Source organism: Macrobrachium nipponense, chromosome 17 (genome assembly GCF_015104395.2).
Source record: "Macrobrachium nipponense isolate FS-2020 chromosome 17, ASM1510439v2, whole genome shotgun sequence".
NCBI classification, from domain to species: domain Eukaryota; kingdom Metazoa; phylum Arthropoda; class Malacostraca; order Decapoda; family Palaemonidae; genus Macrobrachium; species Macrobrachium nipponense.
The window spans coordinates 82864265-82887320 of record NC_087210.1 but is presented as its reverse complement, the minus strand read 5'-3'; the positions used below and the strand labels follow the sequence as shown (position 1 = coordinate 82887320).

At 36.6% G+C, this 23056-nt stretch overlaps 1 protein-coding gene across 4 annotated transcripts in view; it reads left to right on the top strand.

Annotated features, from left to right (window-relative positions):
* The window catches only part of LOC135196381 (DNA polymerase lambda-like), a 267170-nt gene that overhangs the window by 12628 nt on the left and 231486 nt on the right, over nt 1–23056 (top strand). The gene's annotated exons all lie outside the window — the stretch shown is intronic.

The following is a 23056-nucleotide window of genomic DNA, read 5'->3' as shown; positions in this document are numbered from 1 at the left end:
TGCAGCGCTCTAGTCTTAGTAGTTTTTCATTTTTTATTCCAGATTAAATTTAGCCATGAGCGTGCGTCTGGCACGTGTTGCACTGGCCACCAACGGGCTGTGGCTTAAAGTTTCATGGACTAAGCTGAGATTTTCATGGGCCGTGGCTGAGAGTTTCGTGCAGCATTATACGCTGTATAGATAACTCGATTGCGCCGAAGAGACTTCTGCTTTTTTTTATATAGCATTTATAGAAATAAGCAGCATTGAATGCCTCGTCTATTTTGATAAAGCCTCACTATTCTTGTAAAATTTATTGAATCACTATATATTAGAATAAGCACGGGTAGTTTTGAGTTGTAAAAGTCAAGTCAAAGTCAAGTCAAGTCAAATTCTTTATTCCATTAAAAATGGCTATTACATAATTTTACTCTTTCTTGAGTGACACTGGTCTGTTCATAGTTTTATAAAGTTTTTACATAATAAACAGTACTCATTATCACAGGACTTGCAATTAGTATACAGGTGGCATATTGCAGTACAATATCTCTGATATCAATAAAAACGGAAATGTAATAAAAATTTTCGACTTTATGCAACATAAATGCAGTAAGATAAACAACATATAATGATATAGTCATAAAATGAATACGATCCTTAAAAACAATCAAGTGAAAACTTTCAAATCAGTAAAATAATAAATGAGCTAATTCTCATAAAAGATAAAGTAAACAGAGTTTACAACCAAAGATAAAATTTCACAACCTTTATTCGGTATAGAAGAGAATACTTCTAAAGCTCCTAAAACTTATGACAGTGATGAGAACCTAAGGTTAAAAATGAAGTTTTTCTCATTTTTGGAGTAAGTGTGCAATCAAATGAGATTTAAAAGAAGATATGGTTTCGCGCTGCTTGATATCAGCAGGCAGACGGTTCCAGAACACGGGACCACACACACCTAGACGCCTCGCTCTCGTATCGGTGAAAGTTCTCGGAACAGATAAGTGATCCTGGTGCTTCGTGTTAATGTTCTCAGTACGATTCTGGCCTACCGTTGGCAAGGAAAAGAGCCATTCTGGCAGAAGTTTATTTCTGATTTTGTAAATCAAGAGGCATATATCGTAAAAGTACTTCTGTCCATTCGTAGCCAATTCAGTTTTTCAAATATTGGAGTAACATGGTCATGTTTTCGGGCACCTCCAACGGCGACCTTTGCGGCAAAATTTTGTATTTTCTTGACCCTTTCCAACTGGGTTTTATTGGTCGAACCCCAGACCCGCAAGCAGTAGTTCAGGACACTCGGTACCAACGACTGTACCACCATGACTCGACAGTCTGGCTCAAATCTATCACTCACTCTGTTAAGATATAACAGGATGTCAGTTACCTTTTTGCGTACGTTCGTCAATATGTGCATTAAAAGTCATGCTACAATCCATGAAAACTCCCAGGTTTTTAACTGTGTGACGGAACACGTGAGTGTCACATTACTGAATTTTATGTTCGTATTCTCCGGGATGCGAGAGATATACTGTCTTGATCCAAAGAAAATGACCTGGGTCTTGCCTTCGTTAAGTAATAGGCCGTTACTATTAAAATAATATTTTGCAATAGTCAATATATTTCCGGCTCTCTTTATCAAATCATCGAGCTTTTTCAAGTCCCCAGTCAGCTAAATCTGTGTATCGTCAGCATAAATAACAAGAAGTCCATCCCGTATATGTTGTGGTAGATCATTGACATAGATCAAAAACAGCAATGGGCCCAAAATCGACCCCTGGGGTACACCAAAAGATATCTCCTCAGGAGAGGATAGAATTGAATCAACACGAACAGATTGAAGCGATTGCTCACATAATTTTCGAACCAAAAAGAGTCGACATTGACTTTAGCTAATTTATTTATTAGAATCTGATGATTAACGCTGTCAAACGCTTTGGATAGATCCAATAATAACAGGAGAGATAATTTCTTATTTTCTATATTTTCATATATTTTATTGGTAACTGTAAGTAGCGCAGTTTTTGTTGAAAGATTGGGTCTAAAACCATGTTGCTCGTTAACTAGTAAATTATTTGAGTCAAGGTAAGAAATCACTTGAATGGCAATTATTTTCTCGAGTATTTTTGAGATGACCCACTTTTGTAAACGGGAACTACGTAAGGATGTTTCCAAAGGTCAGGGTAGTTACCTGTAACAATTGAGGTGTTGACAATAACAAGAATGTGGAATATTGTAACGGGCAGAGAGTCAATCAAAAATCGAAACGGATTTCCGTCAGAACCACAAGAGCTTTTGGGTTTCAGATGTTTTATTACAAGAATCAGAGTGTCCATATCAACTGGCTGAGGTCGGAATTTATTTATTGTAAATAATGATGTAGAGGGCTGGTCATAATGGAGTTGATTGTTATTGCAGATATTTTCTTGTGATCTGGCGTACGTTTCCCTTCCTATATTGGCAAAATATTGATTAAAATCATCTGCTCTCTTCTGAGCAATCAATTCTGTGGTTTCAAGTGACCCTCCCAGGAGGAGACTTTTTGTTCGGAGGTATTAGTTTTATTGATGACATTCCATGTTCCCCTCATATTACCCCTTACCATTTGGAGAAGTCTTCCTTAGAATAGTTTTTCTTCTTATTAGACAGCATTGTCTTAACGTGTTCTTTTCCCTTTTGTACTACTTTCAACATTTAGGTCTTGTCTATTTATTTTAAGTTCCTTTAGTATATTGTCTCTAGATCTCATTGCATCTTTAATTTCGGTGTCGATCCAAGGAGCAGGCGGGTTTCTCATTACCTTCGCAATAAAAGGAGCACAGACGTCCAAACATTTCACAGAAGTAACGTTAAAAATATGGACCTGATAGTTTACATCATCAGTAAATAAAATTGTATTTAAGGAACAGCAGTCATTTAAGAGAAGTTCAGAGAGGTAATTCTGCGAATAATTCTTGAGACAACGAAATGTCTTAACAGTTGGAGGGCGCTTTTCTTTTCTGATATTTATATTTGTGGTTAAAAGTTCATGATCACCAACTGAGCAAGGCAAGACATCAGAATGTACAACGAAATTAAGTCTATTGGTAATAATTAGATCCAAGAGAGTTGAGGAGGTCGTTGTAATACGAGTTGGTTTTGTTGCCAGTTGGCTCAAGTGGAGGGTTTTAATAATGTTGCCCATTCTGTTATTTGGGGAGAGGAGGTTATCATTGAAGTCACCTAGAATTAAGAGAGGTTTGTTTCTCAAGCACATGGATCCAAACACATCACAAAGATAATCATAGCTATCGTTTAGGGCATGGGGATGACGGTATACACAGCCTATGATAAAGGAGGGAAATTTATTATATTGAACTGACATCCAAAGATCCTCGATATGGCGTGGTCTCACGAGTTCAGGTGTCAGTAGCTTCACCCTAAAATGGCGTCGAACATAGATACACACTCCCCCACCTCTCCCCCCATCACTATGATAGATAGAGAACTCGGGGATTTCAATGAAATTGCTATGTATTTCAGGTAAAAGCCACGATTCACTTATACACATGATATCAACATTCCTGTTATTTGTTAAGAATTCGACATCATCAAAATTACCTAAGAGGGATTGTGCGTTTATATGCTCAACGGTAAGTCGATCTGTTGGAGTGTCATGACAGGGAGGAAGTAATTGCTATTCCCTATCTTGACATAATCCTGTTTTGTGTCCATACCCCTTATACCTGTCACATCTAATCCTACGATAAAACTGGCATTGGAAAAGAGCATGACCGAGTTCACCGCAGTTATAACAAGGGCGACGTCGCGATGATTTACTGCTTCACCTGTCTGAGTTTGGCGTATTTATAAACCGGCAAAATGAGTAGCCGAGTTTCTTCGCCACGCCTCACCCGAAGAAGAGCTGTGACGGCCATGATGATCACCCTCAATAGAAAATTGGCTATTTCTTCTTCCACTTACACCTCGTTGTGCTGTAAAATGTCTTCGTGGATAATCCTGATAATTTTTTATGGTATTTTGGTAACTCAAGTCCGTATTTCTGAATCTCGGCGCTCTGCTTCCTTCCATGTGTGTTTGGGAGTATCCTCTGTTGTTTGCAACACCTTGAGAGCCTTCAGAAAATGGGGCAGTTACTTTTCGACGCGTAATAGTGTCCCAATTGTCATTTAGTTTGAAGAAAGGACACTTTTTAGAGATGATATTTAGCAATCTGATGACCCCTAGCCTGTTGAGGAAATTTCCTTGGCTCCCACTGTTGACATGCAGGCACATTTGATCAATTTCACCTGCTCCAAGTCTAAATTGTAAATTTGTTTTGATCACCGATATCCCATTTTTTTCACTCCAAGCTGCAAGTTGATTGTTGAAGTTGTTTATAATTTCATCAAACTCTTTGACTGTCATTACCGGTGCGAGTTCACATATGTGAATGACCATGTCCTCGTTTATCTGCTTCAGACTCGCAACAAGAGAACCAAGTCTATCAAAAATATCTTCTAGCTGATTTTTATGCAGTATATCTTGAAGACCGCAGTAAAGAATGCAGTATTTTGGGGCCCACTGAAGTTTTTCCGAAATCCAACATTTGATGAGGTCGATGTTTGCTTCCTTTATGGTTCGGACTGAGCATTCAGTTTTCAACAAATCAGATGTTCGAATCGCAGTAAGGTTAGTATCTCCCAAAAGAAGGGTTCCCTCAGTTGGAGAACAGGTAGGTCCATGAAATGCATCTGGTGCCTGATGATTTGCAGCTGCTTTCTGAAATTGCTCCACCTTCTCTTAGCGATGAGAGGCGATCGTTCAGTTTACTGATCGTTGACATGAGCAGCTTTAAGTAGCTCATTTAATTCATCAATTTCAAGGTCTCGAATATTTAGTCTCTCTTTTAGTTCCTCGACGCCCTTCGCAGCATCTCCTGATGTTATTTCATGGTTTGAGTCGTTGTTTTCAGAATTGATCGGTCGAGAAGACTGGTGTTTTTCCATTATCATATCGATCAGTTTTTCTTTTGTGGCCCAAACCTTTGTAATACCGATCTCACGACAGTGCTTCTGTAACTCCGCTTTCCTATAGTTTGAGTGGAGGAACTCCCAGGTGGGATTGTTTAAAGACACCTGTTTATTAGAAGAGGACATTATAGTGTCAGAATTCTACTGGGAATCTGTAGTGTTTCAGAACTTTTTGTACGTCTTCCGATCGGCAATATTCTTTGTAGTGAGTAATGACGTCAGCAATACGTCATAATACTCTTACTGCGCATGCGCAGAAATAGAAAAATTGAGCAGGAGTCCCCGATTCCAGGAGAATACTTTCCAGTTAAAATATTACTGAGTCTACATAGTTAAAATAATAAGCAGCACTCAAATCAGATTGCACAACACTTCACTCAGGTCAGGGAGATTCACGAATTAGTAAACGTCCCATTATGGTAAGCTATTGATGTGAATAAGGTCATTCAGCATTACCAAGTGTAACGCAAAGCTTTAAATTTTTGTGCTCGAAACTATTTTGGGTATTCTTTCATTGTCATTAAATCTAACCTTCATAAATGTCATGACCTAGGCTCGTATGGCTCTCTCTCTCCTCTCTCTCTCTCTCTCTCTCTCTCTCTTCTCTCTCTCTCTCTCTCTCTCTCTCATCTAGCATCAAAAGTTCTCTGAATCCCAGAACCTTCTTTGGTCTCAATTTCATTTTCATCGCTGAGTGACTTCATAGGTCCCAACATTTTTCAGAATATTCTATTTAGAATAGTCTGCTAAAAAAAAATAGAGCAAGAAAGTAATGAGAAGAGATATTCAAGAATCAGAATCACACCACTCGACACTTGGGGTTTTTCTTGAGAGGAGAAGATGAGGGAAAGATGAAGACAAATGATGCTCAGCATTGGAAAGCCTGGAAAGATGCTGCTAAACATTTTTTGAAAAGGATTTGCAGCCTCCGTGCTTTGTCTTAGAGAGAGAGAGATCGTTACAGAAATTTCATGCCTCGATACGTCATTTTTCAAGCTGAAGCATATATTCTAGTAATAATTGTTATGTTCTTATTGTTTTCTAATCGAAGGATCTTACCCAGTGAGTTCAAGCCAAGTGTGTGATGTTGTATGTATTTATGTATATATATAATATATTAATATATATATATATTATATATTTAATATAGATTGTAAGGTCTATATGTATATATATAATATATAATAATATATGTATAATGTATGTATGTATATATATATAAATATATTATAATATAATAATATACATATAAATTTTTTGTTTCTCTCCGCATTGTGTAGTTCAAAAGCGCAAAAACGGGCCAGTCATTGCTAATTCGCTGTTTTTAGTCTTTTATCGAAGGTATTACTGATATATCATATATATAATATGTAAGTATATATTATATTATATATATTATATATTAAATATGTATATTGTATGTATGTTATATATCTTATATAATATTATATATATATATAGAATATAAATTTTTTGTTTTTTTTTTTCCTCTCCGCATTGTGTAGTTCAGAGCGCAAACGGCAGTCAGTACTATTCGCTGTTTTAGTCTTTTATCGAAGGTATTACTGATATATCAGATATTTCATAAGTATCGAAAAGAAGGTTAAGCAGTGTATAGAAACTTAAATGACGTTCCTTGCTCCGATTTAAATTTTAATTAGTAAATTAATTTTTGAATATGGAATTGTTTCAGATGTGAATCATAAAAGGAAAGGAAGAGGGAAAGAAAGCAAAGCAAAAGTAATGATAGGAATTAAGAGGTGCAAGAAAAGGCTTTAAAAAGCAGAATTAAAAAGACTATTTCTCTGCAAGATTAGGGCTGGGGTTCAAAGGGTCAGGCAAAAAAATGAGCATCAATTATCGGTGAGAGACGAACAAAGGTAGAAGAAATCATGAACAAAGATTAAAAAGAGAGAGAGAGAATGTAATGAAAAAAGGTCTCTCATCTTTTTTTTTCTGTGGAAGAAAAATGCCGTGGATGACCGAGAGAGAAAAAGAGAGAGAGGAGAAAAGGTGAAAAGTGACTTAGAAAGGGTTCATTGAAGGAATAAAGGAGAGAGGAAAAAGGGTAATTGCTGTGAATGAAGTTGCCTTAATACCAACTAATTTGTTCTTGGTATATTTTCGTCTTGTTGAGTTTTAATCACGATGAAGCGGCGACTGGAATGCGAAAGATTCAAAGACCGAAGTGCGGAGAGAGAGAGAGAGAGAGAGGAGGGGTTAGGGAGGGAGGAATGACAGTGAGCAATATGAGCATGGCCTCTGACATCTAATAATAACCTGCAAATAAATACAGATGACAGTAGTCCTCTCTCTCTCTCTCTCTCTCTCTCTCTCTCTCTCTCTCTCTCTCCTCTCTCTACCTGGGAGTCTTTCTGAAAAAATATATGTGTATAATGTATATTACTTCATTTATAATTATTGGAAGATGTGTATTGGCTAGTATTAGGAATATGTATAAGTTTATATATGTATATATATATATATATATATGTATATATATATATATATATATATATATATATATATATATATATATATATATATATATATAGATATAATATTTCCTTCTTATTTTATTTATAATATATTACATGTATCTTTTATTAACTTTTAGAAATTCTTTGTTTAATGTTTATTATTAATATTTATAGTGTCTTTTTATTTACAGTTCGGCATCAATGACCTAGTTGTCGCTATGCTAGATTATTATAGTAGTATCAATGAATCAGTCGTACATTACATCACTTCTTTAGTGTTGACGATATATTGAATATATTTATTGTAACAGCTATTGCGGAAAAAACATCTACTAAACTTTCAAAGAACTGTGAAAGCGCATTACCTCCATTAAGTAGCTTTGTGCTTTCAAATTCAGTTACCTATTCTAATGCACAGTGAAACGATATCAGTCCTGGAACGCAACTCCGCTTTCCAGAAGAGCCGGTTGCTGTCGACGTGTTCCAGGAATTCCAGGAAATCCAGCAACCGTCTGAACCGAAAACAATGAATATCAGATTCGTATATTTTCCAGGATTTTGGGTTCTTTGCAGCGTTCCTTTGGTCCTTGGCTGCAACCCTTTTAGTTCCTTTTAATGTACTGTCGGCCAAAAAACTCGTGGCAGAATTTCATAATTTTTTCGTTCACCTGCCTGGACGCACGATTTATGCCTTATTTATCTATTTTTCTTTCAAATATGGAAGAAATCATGTGTAATGACATTAAAAACAGTCACTGATATCTTTAGAACCTTATGTTTATGTATTGTGTAAAACTATTTTCCTTATAGCAAAATTGACGTGAACGAAACGAAGTGATAAAAAAACATCACATCACAACCATAGATATATATTACCAAATAGATAGGAGACACCTGTCACTAGCAGTATCGCATTTAAACATGGGTTACCTTAAATTATCATTTCAATATTAAGTGAAGGTAGTTGAACTGTTCCATTTGTTAAATTTTACAGAAAACATTGGAATCTCACAAAATGCTATCAAATTTAAAAACAAAAAGAGAAAAAAAGGATATCTTAACAGTGTGAACCAGGCGACCTCACTCTATTGCTTTTGATGTTATGTGCACGGGAATCTAATGTCAATGTGTCATTTATCGGTCTAAGAAACATCCCTCGATGAGCGAGAGAATTATTGCACTGTATTCGGTGCAAGTTCCTGTTGGAGAGATATCAAGAAAGCTTAATAAATCATACATAGATGAATAAATGTTTAAAGAACGGCAAAATTTAGAACATGGGCCTAGAGGTGGAATACCTCGAAGCACCACATGAGAGCAAGACAATACAGTAGTGTAAATGTTGCTGAGCAACATTCATTTGTGAACTTTGAATTCTAATGCGCTGTCACGACATTGCTGAACCAGGAATCATAACTAGCTCTACGCTTATGACTGGTGTCTGATGAATACTTTAGATGTAGAGGAAGAGATTTTTAAATCTACACTTGAAGTCTTTGATAGTTGTCTAATGAATAACGCAAACTTATCTTTGATGGGAGAGAGATTCAGTTAGGCTTACTCTTTTTGTTTTGTTTTTTATCGGTGGCCAGTGAATACCACGGATAGGGAGGAAACGGTTTCAATGATGCATGCATTTTTTTCTTCAAACTAAAGAATACATTTTATTAGAAGATATTTTATTAACATCGGCCTAATCCTTCCATCACTCCTATACGCCACCTCCGCTCTCTTCTACATCTCAGGCGACTAGATCCGACTTCTCACTAAGAACTCCATCTCGTGAAAGCATCACTAATGATAACGGTTATTTTAAAATTCCCCGCACCGACAACGGGCGCCTTAAAATGCATGTTTATAAAATATCTTCTGTTCAAAGAAACTTTATCTTTCATTCCACAAAAATATGTGCATACACTCGTGTTACACCCTGTAGACGTCAAAAAGCAACCCTTGATTAAAGCAGTAGGTTTTTCTTGAGAGAGAGAGAAAAAACATGAAATAGACTCAAACGAGAACGTCACCTTTCATATTTTTTATCCTTTCAGCTAGTTATAATGTGCTTATGTTATAGGTCTAGTAGTTATACATGTGAAACTAATTTGAATTAATTTCTATTTAGAAGAAATGAATAGCCACAGAAAGATCAACCTAAGAAAGCTTTAAGGAAAGTAAAAGCCTTTCTTAATGTATTCGTCAGTTTTGACTCCCACAGCTTTCCAACGCGTCTAAATGAAACAGGATGATATGCAAGGAATTTGATAAAAAATAAGACTGAATATATTCGTTTGATTTTTTATGATTGCTTTTTTACTTTGAATAGCTAGGTCTGAGTTAATTATGTTAAGCAATTATTAAAAGGATAAGAGGAAAGGCGAACATGGCTAATAAAACAAGAATAAAGGGAATAGTCAAATAAAGCAGATTAGTATATATATATATATATATATATATATATATATATATGTCGATTAAATATTCATTAATATTACTATCCGAGAAGAGTATGCTGCTGAAAATAGACCTAGGCTAATCATGTGGGAAAATCAGAAGTCTAATTTAGGCCCACTTAAATGTGTCATGCAAATTATTTCATTGATCAAAGGACAAATTAGTTTAACTAAACATCGTTTTCAAAGAATGTTAATGCCTTGATGTATTATTTATCGGCTGTAGGAGACGAAATGTCAACACCCCAGTGCAGTACGATATGTTGAGTCAAGACTCGAGCGGCAGCAAAGCCAACTTCAAAATCTTCGGTATGCTGTCACGAAGCTAGAGTTGAGAATAAAATTAGAAATCGTGGACCCATCGGTATATATTTTCCTCACTTTGCAAAATGATTATCTTAATACGTTGAATAAGTCTACTCAGTTCTAATGTAATTTATTTCAAGTATAGCACCTTTGAAAGGAAATGTTAATATTGTTAAGTAAATAATCTGGCACCTGCATATGGCAATATTTCCATAACGAACAATGAATTAAGAAACTACGCCAATCTTCGTTGGCCGTCTGTACCTCCGTTCATATTCTTTTTCTTCCATCTTACTTTTCTCATATTGTTTCATTGTGCAACTGCTTTGAGGTTTTCCTCCTGTTGCACCTTTTCAAACCTTTTTACCGTTTCCCTTGTTGCGCCGAATGACCTCATAGGTCCCAGCGCATGGTCTTTGGCCTATATTTTATATATATCGATTCCATGAGGTGCTTTCCAGATGCTTTCCAGACCTGTCGCTTTCGTTTCCTAATGAATGTTGAGTGTAAACAAAAGGACGGGTCTTTATTCGATGCTGCCCAACAGTTAGTACCGAAATCAGCTTCGGGTGGCGAAGTTGACTTGAGCTGAAACTATTGAAGTAGTAACTTTGGAGGAATAATGGTTTTCTTAATCTTTTAAATAAGCTTTGAAATTTTGGGAGACGTCAGCAGCAGGAATTGATTATCGCCTGAAAATATTCGGAGATCAGACGAGTCCTCACAACTGCAGTAGGCAGACTTATTCCACATTTAAGATCAGTGGTTCTTAACCCCGGGGGGGGTGGTGGATTTTTCCCCTGGGGGGAATTTCAGAGTTTCATGAGGGAGGGGTGGGCGAGATTGTGTCCACATATTAGCAGGCTCAAACTGGCTCTAGGACTACACAAAACGCTTTGCGCATCGGTACGCACTACTGATGAAGTCATGCTGGAATCTCGCCCCGCTATAGCTTGCGTTATAGTAGATACACATCAACCGTGCAGCTGATGCCTAGCCCTGTCCCTCAGGAGAGGTGGAACATACATCCTGCCTATGTGAACTCTCAGGAGAGACTGAAAGTTTCCAGCCCTGTGACTGGTTTATCAACAGCCAATCAGAAGCGTCGTTAGGGACGGGCCTAGACATCAGCTGCACGGGTGATGTGTATCTACTATAGTGTTTTGTTGAGTTACTTAGTTGCGTTACTTAGAATGCACCTTTTGAGGCGGACAGTTTTGGAGAAGGGAGTTGGGGGGGGGGGGTGGGGGGTGGGGATGACATTCTGACATATGTAGTCAAGATCAGTCTCCCAAAAAAACGCTGAAAGTTTACAGCTATGGCGGAATCTTTTCCTGGTAACTGGAGATGATAAGGACGTTTATGGTGGTTGGTGGTGATGATGGTGGTTGGATGGGGGGAGAAATGGGGGGGTGGGGGATGTTGGGGGTGGGGGTGGGGGAAGGGTACCACCGAGCTCTTTAAGAGTCTCCCACTTGGCTAAATTCTGCGAGGTGCTCCTTTTCTTTTTTGTTGCTGGAAGAATTTCTTGTACGGCCATTATCAAGCCTCGCATAAAGGAAAGAATGGACCTCTTGGGACGCTCTACATCCTGGTATCTTTCTTATGTTTTATATAGATATGTTTGTTTTTTTTTTTTTTTAATAATTAGGTTACTTAAACACGGGCAGATACTCTTTGCCATTGAAGTTTTATTTTATTTTTTTCTCATATGGGTTATTTTGTATAGGTTACTTGAGCACTGGCAGATACTCTTTTATCATTGAAGTTATTTTATTTTTTTTGTATTATGGGTTATTTTTGTATAGGTTTCTTAAACACGGGCTGATTCTCTTTTATCATTGAAGTTTTATTTTCATTTTTTATTTTTTTATATTATGGGTAGTCATTTTTTAATGTGTATCATTGTTGAGGAATCTGAAATTTTCTTGTGTAGTTTTTAGTTTTTCGCGGCTTCATTTTCTTATTCTAATTTAAGGTAAAAATGCATAACTAACATTGCTTAATCAAGTGTTCAGTAAGGTATTTTAGAGCTTGATTAACAGTGATTTTTATTTGTGTGTGTATGAGAGAGAGAGAGAGAGAGAGAGAGAGAGAGAGAGAGAGATCACAAACTCAGGGATATCGAATCCAGGAAAGAATGGTTCTCCCGCTTTAGTGAGAGAGAGCGAGCGACCCAGAGAGAGAGAGAGAGAGAGAGAGAGAGAGAGAGAGAGAGAGAGAGAGATCACCAACTCAAGAGATATGGAACCGGGCAAAGCAGGAAGTACTACTTGAACGTCATGACATCGCCACTTCGAGAGAACAGAAAATTCCGACTCGAGAGACTTCAAGTGTTGGAGACTGGAATTAATCCCAACCGCTTTGTATACCGGACCTGGAAGGGTGGAAGGAAGTACCCCAAAAAATACTAGTAGGGTTTGATTGCTCTGGTGTTTGAAGTCGTAATCTGCGTTAGTATTACATTGTAGGGAAATGCTGTAACTCAACGAATTGACCGCAGTGTCACGTTGCGGAAGCTGGGTATGAATGGGGGCGGCGGCCACCACCCCCCCCCCCCCCACCCCGGCCCCTATGGAAAGGTAGCTATACAGGAAATCATTTCTAATTGACTTTCTCTATGGATATCTTGAAGGATAATTCAGTTTATTTTACTGGATGTAAGCTATGAAATTCAAGAATTTTTATTTTGGTAGATGAATTTTGAAATAAATAAATTAATTTTGATTATATTTTCAGTAATTTGTTTGGTAGTTCTTAAGCCGTGGGATAAATAACGTGATTATGTGGATTGTGATATTCATTCATATGTGATATATATGTATATATATATAATATATATATATATATATATATATAGAGAGAGAGAGAGAGAGAGCGAGAGAGAGAGAGAGAGAGAGCCAGAGAGAGAGAGAGGAGAGAGAGAGAGAGAGAATATTAGCATGAATCGAATATGACGACTATAATATTCCTGATAATCGATTCGTGTTAGCATAGTATATATATATATATATATATATATATATATATATATGTGTGTGTTTGTGTGTGTGTATATTATATATATATATATATATATATATATATATATATATATATATATATATAATATATATATATATAATAATTTATATGTTGCCAAGACTCGATTTAGTTGACTTGATAACTCAAATCTCCCCGACAGTTTTCAACACCACCATTCACCCTAGCGGTTGTGACGCCAGATAAATATACATTAAAAAGGACAGCAGGGTGCATCAGTGCACGTTTAATTGATGGAAGTACATCGGACGGGCGTTAATTTCAAGCTCTCTGCCGTAATCAACCCGCATTCATTTGGGATATCGTCTTTTTTCTCCAATTAACCGCAGCGCCATTTTATTTATCTGGATATTGCGATGCATAATAAATATATACTGTGTTTGTTGATGGTGTAAATTTGAATTCCCATCCGCTATTTTTGCTCTCTACCTGTTCGCGGAAAGGTGAAGGGCAGTTTTTTTTAATATGAACTGCATTTTTTTGTATGCAGTAAATTGCATGGAAATCTTTGTGATGACTTTTTTTATTATTTTGCCCATTACATGGACATTGAAATCCTCTCATACATCTCCCGAGGTCGCATCTGTGTGTGTAAGTGGTTATTTGGCATAGCGAACTTTGTGTGTGGGGGAGACTTTGGGGGAAATATGTGTGTGGAGTCTTTGGGGAAATATGTTATATATATATATATATATATATATATTATATTATATATATATATATATATATATAATATATATATTATATAAATATATATATATATATATAATACTATATATATAATATATATATATATATATATATAATAATATATATAAGTATATATATATAACTCCAATTTCCGGAGCAACAGCTTGAGGAAACAATCAAGGAAGGCGGGTCAGGGAAAGGCACTATCCTCTTTGTACATCTATGTCGGATGTACAAGAGGCTGTTGCGAGTGCGCATTGATGCTCACAGAGGGGTCAGCTTCAGAACTGGGAGCAGATTGTCTAGTCCTGAACAATCTAATATTAAAAACCATTCAAAAATATGTAGAACCTATATAGACAATAAAGATTTTTCAATAGTAGGACAGGTACAAAAAGAAAACGACTTTGAACAATATTGGAATCCATTATTATCAAATTGACCGTACCACCGTTAAACTCCCAAACGTCATCCACACAATTGTTTATTGCCTGATGGTTTGTTGAGTGGTTTTTCACTGTCTGTATGTTTGTTATTTTTTTTTTTTTTCTCTCTCTCTCTCGTTGTAACTCTATACGAGTACAGTAGTATGTTTTTAACTTCCATCTGGGTATGTTGTCACCAGCCATTTGGTTGTTCTTTAAGTAAATATTTTATCAATTATATTCTGAATGTTTTAATTTAATTATAATTTTAATTAGTTTAATTGATTGCCATGTTCGCTTGTTTGCAGGCCTAGAGAATGCAACTATGTGGAGTTGTGAAACGTTGGCATATATTTTTAAAAATAAAATGGCATATTATATATAATCTATAATAAATTTATTTATTATATTATTTATATAAATATATATATTTAATATATATATATATATATATATATATAGATATATATATATATATATTATAAATATATATATATAGCCAAAAAATGATATTTGAAAGCCACTCATACCTTGACACCCTGCCTGTGGGTGGATCTGCAGTCTCAAACGGTTGTGTGTATGTTCGTCAGTACTGTCTCTGTAGTATATATATATATATATATATATATATATTATATATATATATATATATATATATTATATATTGTTGTGGACTTCTAATACTGTGTATCAGTCCTTTGTCAATGGCTTGGAAATAAAGTCGAAACCGGTCAGGACCTACACCCCTGCCTCTTATTTTTCACCTGTGGATATGTGTGATAAATGAATCACGTGCTAAAGGGATTATAATCATACATATGTATGTATATATATATATATGTATGTAATACGTGCATACTGTACACATTGTGTGCATGTATATGTGTGTGTTCGTGTGTGTATGTATGTCTGTGAACGTGTTAAAGATTTTTCTTCGTTTTGTGATAGATAGTACATGCACTGTTCCTACAATTCCATACCATTCATTTCCGCTGTCCACTTTCAGTTGAAGGGGGTAGGGGGGGAGGGGCGGTTAACTCCATAGAAATGGATGCGGATTGACAGGTGACGGGAGCAGTAAAAGTATCCCGTTGTATCGATCGGAAACTTGAAAAGTTAAATTCGGTATTCATTAATTTTAGTGTTCGAAATATTACTTAGTTGTGATGGGATCCAGAGCTCGTGTAGGTTGTTTGTTTGTATGGTGCTTTTACGTTGCATGGAACCAGTGGTTATTCAGCAACGGGACCAACGGCTTTACGTGACTTCCGAACCACGTCGAGAGTGAACTTCTATCACCAGAAATACACAGCTCTCACTCCTCAGTGGAATGGTCGAGAATCGAACTGCGACCACCGGGGTGAGACGCCAACACCATACCAACCACGCCCCTGAGGCGCTTTCGAGTAGGTTTGTGTGTTAATACCTTCAGTTATGTTTTAGTTTTTATGCAAAAGAAAACTATTGAGGTGACTATTGTTTCTTTCAGTCCGCACTCTTCGAGTCCGGCCTCAGATCTTGACAAGGCGTGATCCGACCTCCAGTTTCGGGGGGGGGGGGGGGGGGGGTGGGGGGGGGGGGGGGGGGGGGGGGGGGCAGGCGTGCTAAAATCTAGGGTCGAATAGAGCGTTGTTTCACCGACGAAAATTGAAATAAACGCGCTATGTTTCATTAGAAATAATTGTTCTGTACTGTTTAACATGCACATTATTTATTGTTTACATTCTCACTCTAATGAGTAAATCATAAATTTCCTATCCTATTTCCTGTATTCTCGTAATCTTTAACTCAACACGAAACATGTTTTTCAGACCTTATTAGGCTAGTTCATGAGTACCTTTCTACCCCCCAACACGAACAACACCAACAATAAAGTAGTTTGTAGGCTTACTCCCTGATTCAGCAAAAACTAATGAAGTTAGAGGGCTGCAAATTGGTATGTTAATCATCCACCCTCCATCCATCAAGCATACCAAATTGCAGCGCTCTAGTCTTAGTAGTTTTTCATTTTTTATTCCAGATTAAATTTAGCCATGAGCGTGCGTCTGGCACGTGTTGCACTGGCCACCAACGGGCTGTGGCTTAAAGTTTCATGGACTGAGTTGAGATTTTCATGGGCCGTGGCTGGAGAGTTTCGTGCGAATTATACGCTGTATAGATAACTCGATTGTGCCGAAGAGACTTCTGCTTTTTTTTTTTTTTTTTTTTTTTTTTTTTTTTTTTTTTTTTTTATAGCATTTATAGAAATAAACAGCACTGAATGCCCTCGTCTATTTTGATAAAGCTTTACTATTCTTGAAAAATTATTGAATCACTTATATATTAGAATAAGCACAGGTAGTTTTGAGTTTGTAAAAGGGATTTGTAAAACACATCCATTGTTTTGGTAAGCTATTGATATGAATAGGTCATTCAGCATTACCAAGTGTAACGCAAAGCTTTAAATTTATGTACTCGAAACTATTTTTGGTATTCTTTCATTGTCATTAAATCTAGCCTTTCTCTCTCTCTCTCTCTCTCTCTCTCTCTCTCTCTCTCTCTCTCTCATCTAGCATCAAAAGTTCTCTGAATCCCAGAACCTTCTTTGCTCTCAATTTCATTTTCATCGCTGAATGACTTTATAGGTCCCAACGCTTTTCAGAATATTGTATTTAGAATAGTCTGCTAAAAAAAATAGAGCAAGAAAGTAATGAAAAGAGATATTCAAGAATCAGAATCACACCACTCGACACTTGGGGTTTTTCTTGAGAGTAGAAGATGAGTGAAAGATGAAGACAAATGATGCTCAGCGTTGGAAAGTCTAGAAAGATGCTGCAAGACATTTTTTGAAAAGGATTTGCAGCCTCCGTGCTCTTTCTTAGATATATATATATATATATATATATATATATATATATATAGAGAGAGAGAGAGAGAGAGAGAGAGAGAGAGATCGTTACAGAAATTTCATGCCTCGATACGTCATTTTTCAAGCTGAAGAATATATTTTTGTAATAATTGTAATGTTGTTATTGTTTTCTAATCGAAGGATTGCTTACAAGTGAGTTCAAGCCAGTATGTGATGCTATATATATATAATATAGATATATATATATTAATATAATATATATATATATCATACATATATAAAATTTTTTCTATCTCCTCCGCTTTCGTAGTTCAGTACTGATTTCGCGTTGTTAGTTTTTCCTTTAATCGAAGGTAATTCACTGAATTAAAAATCGGTTGAGGGATTTGGGGCGGTAGGGATGGTTATGTTCGCAGTTTTCTTTTCTGTACTCGGGAATTTGGGATGGCGGTCGTCGCGTGTGGGGATTGGTGGCGGGGTCAGCGCCCGAAAAAAAAAAAAAAAAAAAAAAAGGGGAATGAAGTAATGGGGCTGGTGGGGTGACTAAGGTGGCGTTGGGTGTTCGTGGGGGTATTATCGAGGAGGGGGGGCGGGGTGATTTGGCTGTGAGGTAATTGGGTGGGGCCAGATGTAACCCTCCCGCCCCCGCGCCCAAGGGAAAAAAAAGTATCGAAAAGAAGGTTGGCAGTGATATAGTAAACTTAATGACGTCCTGCATCTGATTTAAAGTTTAATCAGTAAATTAATTTTTGAATATGGAATTGTTCAGATGTGAATCATAAAAGGAAAGGAAAGGGGAGAAGAAAGCAAAACGTAATGATAGGAATTAAGAGGTGCAAGAAAAGGGTTTAAAAGCAGAATTAAAAAGACTATTTCTCTGCAAGATTAGGGCTGGGGTTCAAAGGGTCAGGCAAAAAAATGAGTATCAATTATCGGTGAGAGACTTGTTCAAGGTAGAAGAAATCATGAACAAAGATTAAAAAGAGACAGAGAGAATGTAATGAAAAAAAGGTCTCTCATCTTTTTTTTTCTGTGGAAGAAAAATGCCCTGGATGACCGAGAGAGAAAAAGAGAGAGAGGAGAAAAGGTGAAAAGTGACTTAGAAAGGGTTCATTGAAGGAATTAAAGGAGAGGGGGAAAAGGATAATTGCTGTGAATGAAGTTGCCTTAATACCAACTAATTTGTTCTTGGTATATTTTCGTCTTGTTGAGTTTTAATCACGATGAAGCGGCGACTGGAATGCGATAGATTCAAAGACCGAAGTGCGGAGAAAGAGAGAGAGAGAGATGTGGGGGGGGGGGGGGGGGGGGGGAGGGGGGGGGGGAGGGGGGGGATGACAGTGAGCAATATGAGCATGGCCTCTTGACATCTAATAATAGCCTGCAAATAAATACAGAATGACAGTAGTCCTCTCTCTCTCTCTCAACTCTCTCTCTCTCTCTCTCTCTCTCTCTTTCTCTCTCTCTCTCTGGGCTTCTTTCTGGAAAAAAATATAGTGTTATTTGTATATTACTATATATGTGTATAGTGTATATTTTCTTCATTCATAATTAATTGGAAGATGTGTATTGGCTAGTATTAGAATCTAATATATATATATAATATTTATATATATATATATATAATATATATATATATATTTCCTTTTTATATTATTTATATCATAATTACCTGTATCCTTTATTAACTTTTAGAAATTCTTTGTTTAATGATTATTATTAAAATTTATAGGGTCTTTTTATTTATAGTTCAGCATCAATGACCTAGTTGTCGCTATGCTAGATTATTATAGTAGTATCAGTCAATCAATCGTACATTACATCACTTCTTTAGTGTTGACGATATATTGAATATATTTATTTGTAACAACTATTGCGGAAAAAATATATACTAAACTTTCAAAGAACTGTGAAAGCGCATTACCTCCATTAAGTAGAATTGTGCTTTCAAATTCAGTTACCTGGTCTAATGCACAGTGGAAACGATATCACCTCCTGGAACGCAACTCCGCTTTCCCGGAAAAGCCGGTTGCAGTCGACGTGTTCCAGGAGATCCAGCAACCGTCTGAGCCGAAAACAAAACCACCTATCAGATTCGTAATATTTTCCAGGATTTTGGGGTTCTTTGCAGCGTTCCTTTGGTCCTTGGCTGCAACCCTTTTAGTTCCTTTTAATGTACCTCCGTTCATATTCTTATTTCTTCCATCTTACTTTTCTCATATTGTTTCATTGTGCAACTGCTTTGAGGTTTTCCTCCTGTTGCACCTTTTCAAACCTTTTTACCGTTTCCCTTGTAGCGCCGAATGACCTCATAGGTCCCAGCGCATGGTCTTTGGTCTAGATTTTATATACATCGATTCCATGAGGTGCTTTCCAGATGCTTTCCAGACCTGTCGCTTTCGTTTCCTAACTGGATGCTGAGTGTAAACAAAAGGACGGCTCTTTATTCTTTATTCGATGCTGCCCAACAGTTTGTACCGAAATTCTGCTTCGGGGTCGAAGTTGATTGGAGCTGAAACTATTGAAGTAGTAACTTTGGAGGAATAATGGTTTTCTTTTTCTTTTAAATAAGCTTTGAAATTTGGGAGACGTCAGCAGCAGAAATTGATTATCGCCTGAAAATATTTTGACATCAGACGAGTCCTGTGATTGGTTTATCAACAGCCAATCAGAAGCTTCGTTAGGGTCGGGCCTAGACATCAGCTGCACGGGTGATGTGTATCTACTATATATAGTATTTTGTTGAGTTACTTAGTTGCGTTACTTAGAATGCACCTTTTGAGGCGGACAGTTTTGGAGAAGGGAGTTTGGGGGCGGGGGGGGGGGGGGGGGGATGACTTTCTGACCTATGTAGCCAAGATCAGTCTCCAAAAAAACGCTGAATGTTTACAGCTATGGCGGAATCTTTTCCGGTAACTGGAAGATGATAAGACGTTTATGTGGTTGGTGGGTGTGATGTGGTTGGTGGGGGGATGGGGGGTGGGGGATGTTGGGGGTGGGTGTGGGAAGGTACCACCGAGCTCTTTAAGAGTCTCCCACTTGGCTAAATTCTCGAGTGTCCTCTTTTCTTGTTGCTGGAAGAATCTTGACGGCCATTCAAGCCTCGCATAAAGGAAAGAATGGACCTCTTGGGACGCTCTACATCCTGCTATCTTTCTTATGTTTTATATAGATATGTTTTTTTTTTAAATAATTAGGTTACTTAAACACGGGCAGATACTCTTTTGCCATTGAAGTTTTATTTTTTTTTTTTCTCATATTATGGGTTATTTTTGTATAGGTTACTTAAGCACTGGCAGATACTCTTTTATCATTGAAGTTATTTTATTTTTTTTGTATTATGGGTTATTTTTGTATAGGTTTCTTAAACACGGACTGATTCTCTTTTATCATTGAAGTTTTATTTCATTTTTTATTTTTTTATATTATGGGTAGTCATTTTTGTAATGTGTAATCATTGTTGAGGAATCTGAAATTTTCTTGTGTAGTTTTTCGCCGCTTTATTTTCTTATTCTAATTTCGGGTAAAAATGCATAACTAACAATGCTTAATCAAGTGTTCAGTAAGGTATCTTAGAACTTGATTACCAGTGATTATTATTTTTGTGTGTATGTATGTGTGTGTGTGTGTTTGAGAGAGAGAGAGAGAGAGAGAGAGAGAGAGATCACAAACTCAGTGATATTGAATCCAGGCGAAGAAGTATTCTCCTGCCTTAGTGAGAGAGAGAAAGAGAGAGAGATCACCAACTCAGAGATATGGAACTCGGGCAAATCAGGAAGTACTACTTGGACCGTCATGACATCGCCACTTCGAGAGAACAGAAAATTCCGACTCGAGAGACTTCAAGTGTTGAAGACTGGAATTAATCCCAACCGCTTTTTATACCCGACCTGGAAGGGTGGAAGGAAGCACCCCAAAAAATACAAGTAGGGTTTGATTGCTCTGGTGTTTGAAGTCGTAATCTACGTCAGTATTACATTACAGGGATATGCTGTAATTCGAGGAACTGGCCGTTACGTCACGTTGCGAAAGCTGGGTTTGGAAATGGGGGTGGGGGGGGGGGGGTTGTGTGAAAGTTGCTGTATGGGAAATAATTTCTAATCGACTTTCCGTATTGGATATCTTGAAGGATAATTCAGTTATTACTGGATGTAAGCTATGATTTGAAGATTATTATAATTTTTTTTTTTGCTAGATGAATTTTGAAATAAAAAAAATTGATTGTGATTATATTTCAGAATGTGCTTGATAGGTTCTTAGGCGTTAGGATAGTTAACTTTATAACTATCATATAGTAATTATGTGAATATATATAGATTATATATATATATATATATATATATATAGAGAGAGGAGAGAGAGAGAGACGAGAGAGAGAGAGAGAGAGAGTATTAGCGTGAATCGAATATGACGACTAATATACCTGATAATCGATTCTTGTTAGCATAGTATATATATATATATATATAGATATATATATATATATATATATATATATATATATATATATATATATATATATATATATAATATTTATGTGTTGCCAAGACTCGATTTAGTTAACTTGATAACTCAAATCTCCCGACAGTTTCTTTGCCACCATTGACCCTAGCGGTTGTGACGCCAGATAACTTATACATTAAAAAGGACAGCAGGTTGCTTCAGTGCACGGTTGGTTGATGGCAGTACATCGGACGGTCGTTAATTTCAAGCTCTCTGCTAATCAACCCGCATTCATTTGGGATACCGTCTTTTTTCTCCAATTAACCGCAGCGTCATTTTATTTATCTGGATATTGCGATGCATAATAAATACGGTGTTTGTTGATGGTGTAATTTGAATTCCCATCCGCTATTTTTGCTCTCTCCACCTATTCGCGGAAAAGTGAAGGGCAGTTTTTATTTAATATGAACTGCATTTTTTTGTATGCAGTAAATTGCATGGGAATATTGTGATGACTTTTTTTTTATTTGCCCATTACATGGACATTGAAATTCACATACATATCCCGAGGTCGCATCTGTGTGTGTAAGTGGTTATTTGGCATAGGGAACTTTTGTGTGTGGAGCTTTGGGGGGAATTAGTTATATAATATATATATATATATATATATATATATATATATATATATATATATATATATATATATATATATATATGTATATATATATTAAATTTTAGCCAAATGATAGTTGAAAGCCACTCCTACCTTGACACCTGCCTGTGGGTGGATCTGCAGTCTCAAACGGTTGTGTTTATGTTCGTCAGTACTGTCTCTGTAGTATATATATATATATATATATATATATATATATATATATATATATATATACATATACATATATATATATATATATATATATATATATTTATAAATGTTACTTCTAATACTGTGTATCAGTCCTTCGTCAATGGCTTGGAAATAAAGTCGAAACCGGTCAGGACCTACACCCCTGCCTCTCATTTTTCACCTGTGGATGTGTGATAAATGAAATACGTGCTAAAGGGATTATAATCATACATATGTGTGTATATATGTGTGTATGTAGAGGTGTTTTATCTGAAGATATTATGTTACTACCTGGTTCGAAGACTATGGTAAAAGTTAAATTGAAGGAAATGAGAAAACCCACAGATGTGTTTCAGTTGATAACTTGTGGGGGTTAAGGTGTGTCCATCCGTTAGCAGTGGTGCTGAGCAAAGAGAATTGGTCTAGAGTCATCAAATTTGCCCATGGTGATGCTGCGGGCTTTGTTGGTCAGTCAGTTAGGACTTGGATCTTGTGAGTGCCTTCTCGCCGAGTGCGTTTGCGTTTGCCGATGAG